The 11,396-nt window shown below is 40.9% G+C and overlaps 1 long non-coding RNA gene across 1 annotated transcript; it reads right to left on the bottom strand.

Moving 5' to 3' along the window:
* Positions 1-1,837: 1,837 nt before the first annotated feature.
* LOC140699650 (uncharacterized) lies at positions 1,838-9,851 on the bottom strand. Its single transcript, XR_012077897.1, has 3 exons — positions 9,628-9,851; positions 6,962-7,076; positions 1,838-2,019 (listed from the first exon to the last, which is right to left on the bottom strand). It is a non-coding gene; the product is annotated as an uncharacterized lncRNA (long non-coding RNA).
* Between the last annotated feature and the right edge of the window lie 1,545 nt (positions 9,852-11,396).

The raw sequence follows: 11,396 nt of genomic DNA, 5'->3' as shown, positions 1-11,396 counted from the left end.
TTTTGATAAAATTCAACACCCATTTATGATAAAAATTCTCACCAAAGTGGGTATTGAGGGAACATAACTCAACATCATGAAAGCTATATAAGACAAACCTACAGCCAGCATAGCACTAAACGGTGAAAACCTCAAAAGCTTCTCACTAAATTCTGGGACAAGACAAGGATGCCACTATCACCACTCCTATTCAACATAGTCTTGGAAGTCCTGACCATAGCAATCAGGCAAGTAAGAGAAGTAAAAGGGGTCTAAATTGGAAAAGAAGAGGTAAAAGTGTCACTACATGCAGATGACACGACACTATATATAGAAAACCCTAAAAGGTCCACACCAAAACTACTAGAGCTGATCAAAGTATTTAGCAAGGTAGCAGGTTACAAGATTAATGTTCAAAAATCAGTTGCATTTCTTTACACTAATGATGAATCAACAGAAAAAGGAAGTAAAGAAATAAAACACTTTAGAATAGCACCCAAAGTAATAAAATTTCTAGGAATAAATCTAACCACAGAGGTGAGAGAATTATACACAGAAAACTATAAACCATTGGTGAAGGTAATTGAAGAAGACTTTAAAAAATGGAAAGGTATCCCATGCTCTTGGATTGCAAGAATCAATATTATTAAAATGGTCACACTGCCCAGGGCAATATACAGATTTAATGCAATCCCTGTAAAATTACCCAAGACATATTTCATAGAACTAGAACAAATCACAATAAAATTTATATGGAACCATCAAAGACATAGAAATTCCAGGGTATTACTGAAGAAAAAAAAGAAAGAGCCTGGAGGAATAACGCTCCCAGACTTCAGACAATACTATAGGGTTACAGTCACCAAGACAGCATGCTATTGGTACAAAAACATACATATAGACCAATGGAACAGAATAGAGAGCCCAGAAATGAACCCACAAACTTTTGGTCAACTAATCTTCGACAAAGGAGGCAAGAATATACAATGGAATAAAGACAGTCTCTTCAGCAAGATAAACATAAGACAAGATACAATAAACCTCCTAGAAGAAAATACAGGCAAAATATCTGACATACATCTCAGAAATGTTCCCTTAGGGCAGTCTACCCAAGCAATAGAAATAAAAGCAAGAATAAACAAATGGGACCTAAAGAAACTTACAAGCTTCTGCACAGCAAAGGACACCATAAGTAAAAAAAAAAAGACAACCTACAGAATGGGAGAATATTTTTGCAAATGAAACTGACAAAGGCTTGATCTCCAGAATATATAAGCAGCTCAAATGACTTAATAAGAAACAACCAAATAACCTAAACCAAAAATGGGCAGAAGACCTAAACAAGCAATTCTCCAAGGAAGACATACAAATGATCAATGGGCACATGAAAAAATGCTCAGTGTCACTAATTATCAGAGAAATGCAAATCAAAACTACAATGAGGTATCACCTCAAACCAGTCATAATGGCCATCATTCAAAAATCCACAAATCACAAATGCTAGAGAGGCTGTGGAGAAAGGGGAACCTCCTACACTTCTGGTGGGAATGCAGTTTGGTGCAGCCACTGTGGAAACAGTATTGAGTTCCCTCAAATGTCTAGGAATAGACTTGCCATATGACCCAGGAATCCTGCTCCTGGGCATGTATCCTGAAGGAACCCTACTTCAGGATGACACCTGCATCCCAATATGCATAGCAGCACTATTTACAGTAGCCAAGACATGGATACAGCCTAAATGTCCATCAGCGGATGACTGGCTAAAGAAGTGGTATATTTATACAATGGAATACTACTCGGCCATAAAAACTGACAATATAGGGCCATTTGCAGCAACATGGATGCTCCTGGAGAATGTCATTCTAAGTTAAGTAAGCACGGTAACAAGGAATAAAGACAAGTTACCCACATGTACAGTTATTTTGATTAAAATATCCACACAGAAAGCAAGTCACCCCCACGACTGCTGCCAGGAGGAGCATCTGAGTGTAATAGCCCAGCCAAGCAAAGTAGATTCCGAACTTCTCTCCTTAGAATTTCCTGCAGAAAGACAGAAGGAAGTTTCAGAAGACACAAATAATCACTCTGTAGCTTCATCCTCATGTTAATTTATTTTTTCTTTTTTGGGGGGCATAATTAGGTTTATTTATTTGTTTTTAAATGGAGGCATTGGGGATTGAACCCAGGACCTCATGCATGCTAGACATGCACTCTACCACTGAGCTATACGTCCCTCCATCATATTAATTTCTGATTCTAAATCAAGGGGGCCTTAAGTTTAAACCTCCGACTCAATTCACTCTTAAAACATATGCGTTTTCATAGCAGCCCCCAAATTCTACCGTGAAATAAGAAGTGTTTTATGTATCATAGAAATACAGATCACTGGCTCACCTGCTGAAGAGAGATAAATGAGAACAGAGCAAAGGAGGGGACGAGGCTGACTCCAGAGCAGATGCAGGGGATCATCACCACTCACTGGACAGTCTGGCACATTCAACAAATCCCCCCCAAAATCATTCTTAACAGGCTTGACACAAGTGGACATCAACAACTGGCTCAGTCATCTGCTCCTGCCTTATCTCGGGAAAGTCCCTGGAGCAAATGCATCGTAAACCACAGATAATAAGGAAATGGCTGATAATGATAACAACTGGGAGTGCAATGTCTGTCTGACAAAATATTTATAAAACTCATTGTGGGAATGGGAGAGGGCAGGAGGGATGTGACTGAGGAAGGCACTGCCCTGTATTCTTTGTATCTAGCACGTCTGTTGTTCCTAGGTTTTAAAACCTCTTCTCAGTTAATCTGGAGTAGATGGAACAGGCCAGGGAGGCAAGATTAGAAGAAAGGAGGCAGGGCATGAAGTGGTGCCAGGCTGATCCTAAAAGGGAGACCGACACAGACAGGCAGACACAGAGAGTTTAGGGATGAGGTGGAACAATGAGACGGCGGCTCAGGTGTTTCTTGCTTTTGCTGATAATTCCCTCAACTGGCTCACTGCTGACTCGGCAGTGCTGGGTAAAACCTGTGGATTTCCTCAGCTCTGAGTTCTCTCTGAGGCTTCCGGCTCAGTCTGGAGCTGAGATGAGTTCCGTGGGCTTAGCCTAAGGGGGACTCAGCTCTGAGAATAGCCTGGAATCCTGGAAAACTTCACGCAGGAATCCCTTGGGCTGGACCAGCACTCACAGGGCTGCTGTGAGACCAGCTCCATCGTCAGAGACATGGGCGTGGACCATTCCATGGGGAAAAGGGCTGAGCCCGATGCCAAATCAGATAGGAGCGACAAAGTGTGTTCATTCTCATGTGACTGGGCTTTGTGGCCTGGATCACGGGTGGCAGGCTCAGGATGGTGTCTGGCAGAGAAAACCCTGGCAATGGGTTTGAGATGTCTTGGACTCTTTCTTGTTAAGCTTTTTGTAATACATTCTTATCAACTATCCATCCTGAAAATGCCAAATTCAAAACTGAAAGAATGTTAGAATTTGCCTGCTCTAACTGCCCAATGGTAAACACACCCTGCTACAGTTACAGAGCTGGTCAGGCAGCCTCTACCTGGATATTTACAGTGACGGGGAGTTCATTACTTCCAAAGGTTACAAGTCGGCAGGAAGGTCAGACAGAATTTTTGAACCTTAAACAGTTGTCTGCCTCCTAGTCCTTGCTGAAAGGCAAGGAATAATGAGGATCCCTTCAAATGTAGTTTTGCTGATTGTTATCTCTCTCTGTCAAAAGCACCCCAATTCTTAACATAAATTTTTCAAAATTCAGCTTTGATTTCTTTTTAGCAAAGTAATGCCATACATTTAATAAAGAGTCAAACAGTTCTCGAACACCGATTGTAAAAAGGAGCAGTTCCCAACAACTGCCCCATTTCCTGGCCAGAAAAAACCACGTTCAGCTCCTACTGCTGACTCTTGGAATACTTACTCCCTTTCTCTGACTAATATCCTTGTAACACAGCCTACTGACTTTTTCAGCTTTATGTATCACCTATTTAACTTTCTATTTTGGAAAATGAGGATTCAGATCTCTTTCAAACCCCATCTCATCTACATACCCAAATCTTTTTTCTTCCAACCTTTTCATACAATTACATTATAATTTTCATCAGTTCAGTATCCTTGCTTTACATTATTATTACTCTGTACAGACTATTCAAAGCTGTAGCAATTTGTGCTAGTCTTACCTTTTCTTCCCTACTTTGTTTTCCTGGAGTTAATAATTGTCTTGGTGGTTCATAGCTTAGATTTCTGTGCACTTAACAATTCAACCTCAGACCTTCTCTTAACGAACAACTTTCACAATACTTTCCAATACATTGTCTACAAATTTCATCTCCTTGAATAAATCTCTTCAGATCTCCTTCCACATGGATTAACGACATGCTAGTCTTGTCACAGAGCTCAAGGGGCCACTAGTGGGAAGTAACAAGGGAATACATGGACCAGGAGCAGGGAAAAGATCAACATAATTGCCTTAGCAATACATACTTAAAATAGTGGGAAAATTGTTTTCTTTACAAACACAAACACACACACAAACCCCAAAAGCCCATAAAGAATGATTAAAGAGCGGTCAAACCCATTGCCCTGCCTTCAAATTCTGTATAACATAAAACAAAAATAACAGAAGGAAGATATCATATAAATATGAATCTCAAGGGGGATTGGGTACACTCAGTGGCAGAGTGTGTGCTCAGCATGCATAAGGTCCTAGATTCAATCTTCAGTACCTCCATTAGAAAAAAAAATTAAAAAGAAAAAAAATTATCAATTTTAAATATTTACATATTAACAAATATCCTCCTTTAAAACTGTGTTCTAAAGGATAACCCGGGTTAAGGAGAAAGTGCCTCTTCGTGACTGATCCTGCTGATAATTGAGGGAGGAAATTAGAGTATGACCACATGAAATAAAATTCCTTATGAAATAATGATCCTGGGTGACAATCATTTTTGGCTGCTGTCATCACAAAAAAGAGAGTCAACTGTAATATTATGTACCTTATGACAGGAGTACAAAACTTCACATAACAAATATTTTTGCATAAAGCTGAACCTCAATCAGACCAAGCTTTTAGGGGAGGATTAAATCACTTAGCTAAAGCCAATACATAGGATGGAGAAACAAGTCTAACACCATAGGGGAGAATGAAATCAGCCAAACAGGAAACAGAGAAACCCCTCAGCAATTTCAAGGAAAATGAGAAACAGGAAAATTTTAGATTAGAACGCACTTGAGAGATATGCTAGCTGCAATGCCTGAATCTTGTCTGGATCTTGATTTCAACCCCAAAACTACTTAAAAGTGTATTCTTGTGACAAGCAGGGAATTACTTTGTAACCCTAAAAAAAAAGGAATATTCCAATTTTATTTGAAAGAGACCCTGTCATTTCACTAATGAAAGGTTAAGCTATGTAGGATTGTCTTCAAAATGACCCCGTAGTGGGGAAAGGGAGGAGATGGAGATGAAAGATGCAACAACAGTGACTCTGAGTTTATAATTCTGGAGCTGGGTGACTGATACAGGCAGGCTGGCTGTACTGTTCTCTCTATTTCTGTACATGTTTGAATCTTTCCATAAAATGTGAAACAACAAATAGACTTCAGTGTTTTTAAACCCTCACTTTGAAGGTTAAGAGGTTTGCCCAAGTAGGTGGGCAACTGCATGGGGCACTGAGAAAAGAAAGAACAGACACCTGGCTCCAGACCGACCTGGGGCTACCTTGACCCTCCTCTTCTCCTAACCATCCACAGCCAGCCCATAACTGAATCCTGTCAGCCCCACTCCCCAAACGCATTCCTCATTGGCTCCCACCATCTCTCATCTGGCCCAATCCAAGAGCCTCCTACCTGGCCTCCCTGCTTCCTGGGTCCCTGCCATACATTCTCCACATTATCTTTGCAAAATGTGAGTGAGAGAAAATTACTTTAGTGCTTAAGCTATCATGACTGCTTCTCAGTGCGCTTAGAGTCTACACTCCTTTCCGTGCTCCTGATGCCCTTCTAAACCTCGCGTCTCATCACTCTCACCAGCGCTGGCTCCAGTATCTCCTCAAACCTGCTGAGCACATTTGTGCCTCAGGGCCAATGGACAAGCTGCCTCTATTCCATGGGTGACTTTTCCCAGATCTTCAAATTCCAGCCTCCTTATCGCCATCTCAGCTCACATGTAACCTACTCAAAGATAGCTTTCTTAACTCACTTCCCCCCAAGTCTCCCATCTCAACACTGTGTTATTTCTTCATTTCAATCTGACATTGTTTCCTTATTTGCCCGATTATTTTTGTTTTCTCGGTTGTCCTTGGCCTCCATCCCCCCAGCAGCCTTGCCCAAACAGCATAAGCTCCCGGGGAGCAGCCGGCGCTGGTGCTCTGAGAAGACACATGCTGAGAGCGACATTACAATCACGTGGTGTAGTGAAACGGTGTCGAACAGCAGATACAGAAAAGCAGTGAGAATTTCTCTCTTATTTTATAATTTAAATGAAATATAACATTTACTCCTATTTAATGAAGAATTTGGTAGGTCTTTTTTCCCAGTTCCTAGGCAGCAACCGCTAAAGCCTCGAAATTTCCCAAGATAGGAGTGTCTTTGCTATTCATGGTGGAACCTTGGATGGCTTGTGTTCATGAGATGACTCAGGATGGGGAGTGGCCAGCCAGAGACACCAACCATGTGATTAGAAGAGTGGGGCTTTAAGCTTTGTGACAAGTGAGTGGCCACCAGGAGAGGAAGGGGCTCAAAGTTTAGGGCTAAGGAAAGGTTTGACTTACAGTTAGGGTTTGGGTTAGCCATGTAGGTAATGACCCAATAAATCATGGCTTTGAAATAAAGCCTGCAGTAAAAACTTGGGGCAACGAAGCTCAGAGCTCCTGTGAGCTTCCTGGTTGTTAACACTCTTGGAGGACTGTCACACTCACATGCCATGAGGACAACCCTGAGCCCTTCCCACTGGAGTGCTCTCCACAACAGCTCACCTGATGAGACCTAAGGGCTGCTGCTTGTCTGTGCTTCGAGGAGGAGCCCATTCCCTGTACAGAAGGCCCTGATCGCTGGGGCAGCTGACGTCCTCTGACGGAGGCTGAAGTGGCACTGGGAATCAGAAGCAAACAGGTGAGTGTCACTGTCACAAAATGCTCACATGTTCTGTTGATAAAATTTGGTTCTAACACTTCATGGTCATTTGTAAATAAGGGGCCCTCACTTGCCAGGAGGGATGGCGGTACCATATAATTTTTCATAATTCTCACCCAGGATTAATATTAACCCCTTGAGGGTCATTTGCAAACGTGATTGGAAAGGAACGCTTGGATGTCACAGTCCTGGGACCACCGTGGGTACCTGGTGAGAGTCTTGCAGATGCTTAATGTACTACAACCGGGCTAGTCTTCCACAGCAAAAATCTAGGCCACCCAAGTGCCCAAACTGCTGCAGTGGAGGGACACCTGATGGTCCAGCCCCCTCTTTGGGCACCCAGAGGAACCTGGACTCTGGCAGGTTAGGGGCAGGGTCAATTCTAAAACCCAGGCATTTTTGTCCCCACAATTCAGTAGTTATTCGGTGACAGCACATGGAATATAAACAACAAAGTAACTTGACATGATGTTATATATTTAGCTTACTCAAGAAACAAAGTTTAAATCCAGTCATTCTCCTTCCCACCTGACCTACTTTCCTTTCTCTTGTACTAGCACCAGATTATTACCCACCCAGCCTTAACATGGGTCCTGACTCCACTTACCTCCCTCCCAAACACCACATGAGATGATTCCTCAGCCTGGATGTGGGACCAGCAATTACAAGAAGCTTTAGTGGAAAAGAACTGGTTATGCACAGATGCCAACTAAACACTGTAGAATCCTGGTGTCCCGCATTAGTAATCATGACAGCTGTTTGCAAGTGTCCCAAAGTTCATTTAAGACTCTCACTGCTAATTATGCTGGAACATAAATATGAAACATGTGGACTGCTGGGCTGGACTGCTAAGCTGGGTCTCTAATCCAGGAAGCTCAGTGTCTGCTCCCTGCACCCAGCTCCCTGTTCTGTTCATGCATGTGCATCAAGAAGCTGTTTAGTGTCCATTTTAATATCTTAAACAGTGCACTTCAATATTATCTTCATCCACATATACGTGTACCACACAGTAGTAATGATCAATCTTAGTATTTGCTTTCTTTGGTCTTAGAGAGTCAGACAAACAGATAGCAAAGATAACAAAGTCATAGAGGGCTATAATATAGTATTTCCTTTATTTCAATGACAGGATTTATTTAAAGAGCTTAGATATAACATCCTTGCATTTATGGCATCATTAAGCGTCTGAAGCTGTTACATTATAAAAACTTCATTTCTAGCGAGATGTTATCAGTTAGAGAAGCGCTCCTAAATTTGAGGGGTTGCTGTCATCTCAGACGGAGTCCCTAAAAAATGTCAGCAATCTGCAGTATTGCCATCATGACAAGAACCCAGACAGATGAAATTTGGAAAGCCCTGTGGCTTTCTAGTGCACAGACAGAAAATGGTATTTCAGAGGGAAAAGCCTGAATTACAGAAAGTGATAAATGAAATGGTCTAACATGCATTTCCCTTTCAAAGAACTAATACGTCTTTGGTCGATAATAACATCTGTCAGAAATTATGAAAAGAGCTGACAGATGCATAGTACTTAATATAAGCCAGGGCTGTTGTATCACTGACACAGATTCATTAATCCCCATAGCATCTCTACGAGGTTGGTACTACAATTATCCCCATTTTATTGGTGAGGAACTTGATAGACACAGAGGGTAAATGACATTTACAAGGTCGACCGCGGGAAACCAACACAGGTGTTCCAGCTTGACTCTACGCTCTTGGCCACTTCTCTTTTTTTTTTTTGGTGGTGGGGAGATAATAAGGTAATTCTGGTGGGGGGTGGGGAGGTAATTAGGGTTATATGTCTATTTTAGAGGACGTGATGGGGGCTGAACCCAGGACCTTATGCTTGCTAAGCATGCGCCCCATCACTTGAGCTGTGCCCTCCCCTCTAGAGTCTATGCTCTTAGGTTCTAATCCTCACTGTCCCACATGGTAACTGTGGGGGAAGTACAGTTCATTCATTCGCTCGTTAAACTCAGCCTTCCCGGTGCCTGAGATTCAGCAGTGAACAAGACAACATGCTTCCTGCCTTAAATGAGCTTGTCGCCTCCTGATATATTATCTTCATTTTACCCAGGAAGAAACAAGGTCAAGAAGATTAGCCTTTTCCTGTTAACACCGGAGGATACATGAGGTGCTTTATTTCAATTCTGCCATTTGACTTACACCATGGGGAGGGAAAGCTGCCTTGCAAATCCTGGAGCTCACAAACCTGTTAATCCTGAATTTTTTTTAACACTGTCTCTTACTTGATACTTGATCTGAGAAAGGATGAAGCAAACCTAAAAATGTTCTAAGAGAGCTTGTGGTTTATACAAGGTAACTAACCAGCCACTGTTTACTATCCTAACAGGAATCTGTAGGCATATTTCTTTTCTTTCTCTTTTTTCCTTTTTATGGGCAGCTTTTAAAAACCAAATCAAACCAACCAAACCAAATCACTGATAATTCAACAGCAGGTTCTAAATCACCCCCAAGACAGCAGCTAAACTCGGTTTAGACTTACAATGCGGTTTCTGGTGGTTGGATTGGAGAATGTATCTCTATGCTGAATATAAAAGTCATTGACGGAGCTCTTCTCAAATAGGGCAAAGAAAAGCTCTTGTTCCGGTTGTTGATACTTTCATCCATTTGGAGGACTTTCATAAAACATCTGAAGTTATCAAAGGCTGAGGACCGGGTTTTCAGATCATTGGGCTTCAGAGGCAATATTATGTGCAGTATCTCAGCTTATGTACAGAACACCTCCCACAGGGGATGTACTTTTGCAAATACAAGCTTGTCATCCAAAACCTATATTGGGAGAATGAAAACACAAACCGGGAAAGTATTTTCACATTTTTAGTACACAGATTTTTCTTACGTTGCTGGTAGTTAAAGCACTTGTGCAAACACACACATATGTCACACTGGTAAAAGTGAAGATATAATAAAAATAGATTTGCAATCCATCATACATTTTTGCCTTAAAGATAATTTCTTTGTTGAAATTACTGAAAAGTTATTTAAAATCCTTACAGTTCCTTCATAAAATAACCAATGTTTTAGATGAAGAAAAGCAAACTTGTTAATTTTTAGTCCAAATTAGTAACTAAAAATAGAAACACCAAAATATTCTTTGCAGTGGTATTGTAATGACAATTTTTTAAATTTCTGAAACCTAGAACTGTTTACATATCTGTTCAATATAGTGTTAAACAGCAATTAAAAGGGATTTAAAAGATTTATATTTATTGATATGGAATATATAATAAAAGGAGAAAGAAAAAAATGTGAAATAATAATTTTCCTTTTTGGATGGGAAAAATATCTACATTTGAACAAAAAAAGTTTAGAAGGATTTTATGATTCTTTATGTATAATTAAGGTACAGATGATTTTTAATTCCACTGTTCTTTCATTTTCAATTTTGGGGGGTAACTTTTTATAATAAAAAAATCTTTAAAAAGTTTCTTGCACAAATACATTAATAGATATATTTATGACTATATTCTCTGGCTATTAAAAAAGATCTCCTAACTGTAGATCTGAAACATACATTCCATAATGCAGATTCTGAGTGACTCGCCTCCCAGCCCACAGCGAAGGCACGGCTAGTGTGACATGTTTCAAATACCATTCCAAGGAACATGCAGGCTCCCAGCCAATGGCTGCAAGGGGACTGACACTGATCCGGTTGCTCCCAGCTGCAGACCATCACAGATGAGTTTAGATCCACAGGCTCATATTTTCTCTGTCAAAAGAAATCAGAAAATGTTAGGCTTTTACTTTCACCAGGGAAAAGAAGTTTTTTTTTATGCAAAAAAATAACAACAAACCAATTTGAACCTGATGAAAAGACATTTACTCAAAACAGCACAGTAGCAATGAAGGTGCTCTGGCAGACAGGGACTTGTTGGATTCCTGTGAGTGCTGGACTCCTCACATGGAATTCCCTTGGCACTCCAGAAGGCCTGTGGTTTTCCTCATGGGTTTGTGGCCATAAGTGGCGCACAAAAGTCTCTGGCTTTGCCACAATTTCAAAGCCTTTTTGGCTTATGAAAGGTTTTGTCCTCAAATGGAGTTTTCTTGAGTCCAGTCACTGATGTCATTTACCAGAGTTACAGTCCAGATCTGATATTCTAGACTCTTAAAATCTTGCAGACATTCAAATGGTTCAGGTTTGGATGTGTATTCACCTCTGCAGGCCTGGACCAAGTCTGATAAAGACACCCGGACAAGTTCAGCAAAATAAAAAGAAATTTTCCTCTCTGCAAGACTGAAATGTCTGTGAAG

The sequence above is a fragment of the Vicugna pacos genome, chromosome 11, assembly GCF_048564905.1.
Source record: "Vicugna pacos chromosome 11, VicPac4, whole genome shotgun sequence".
Lineage (NCBI taxonomy): Eukaryota > Metazoa > Chordata > Mammalia > Artiodactyla > Camelidae > Vicugna > Vicugna pacos.
This window is presented reverse-complemented; position numbering and strand designations above follow the sequence as displayed.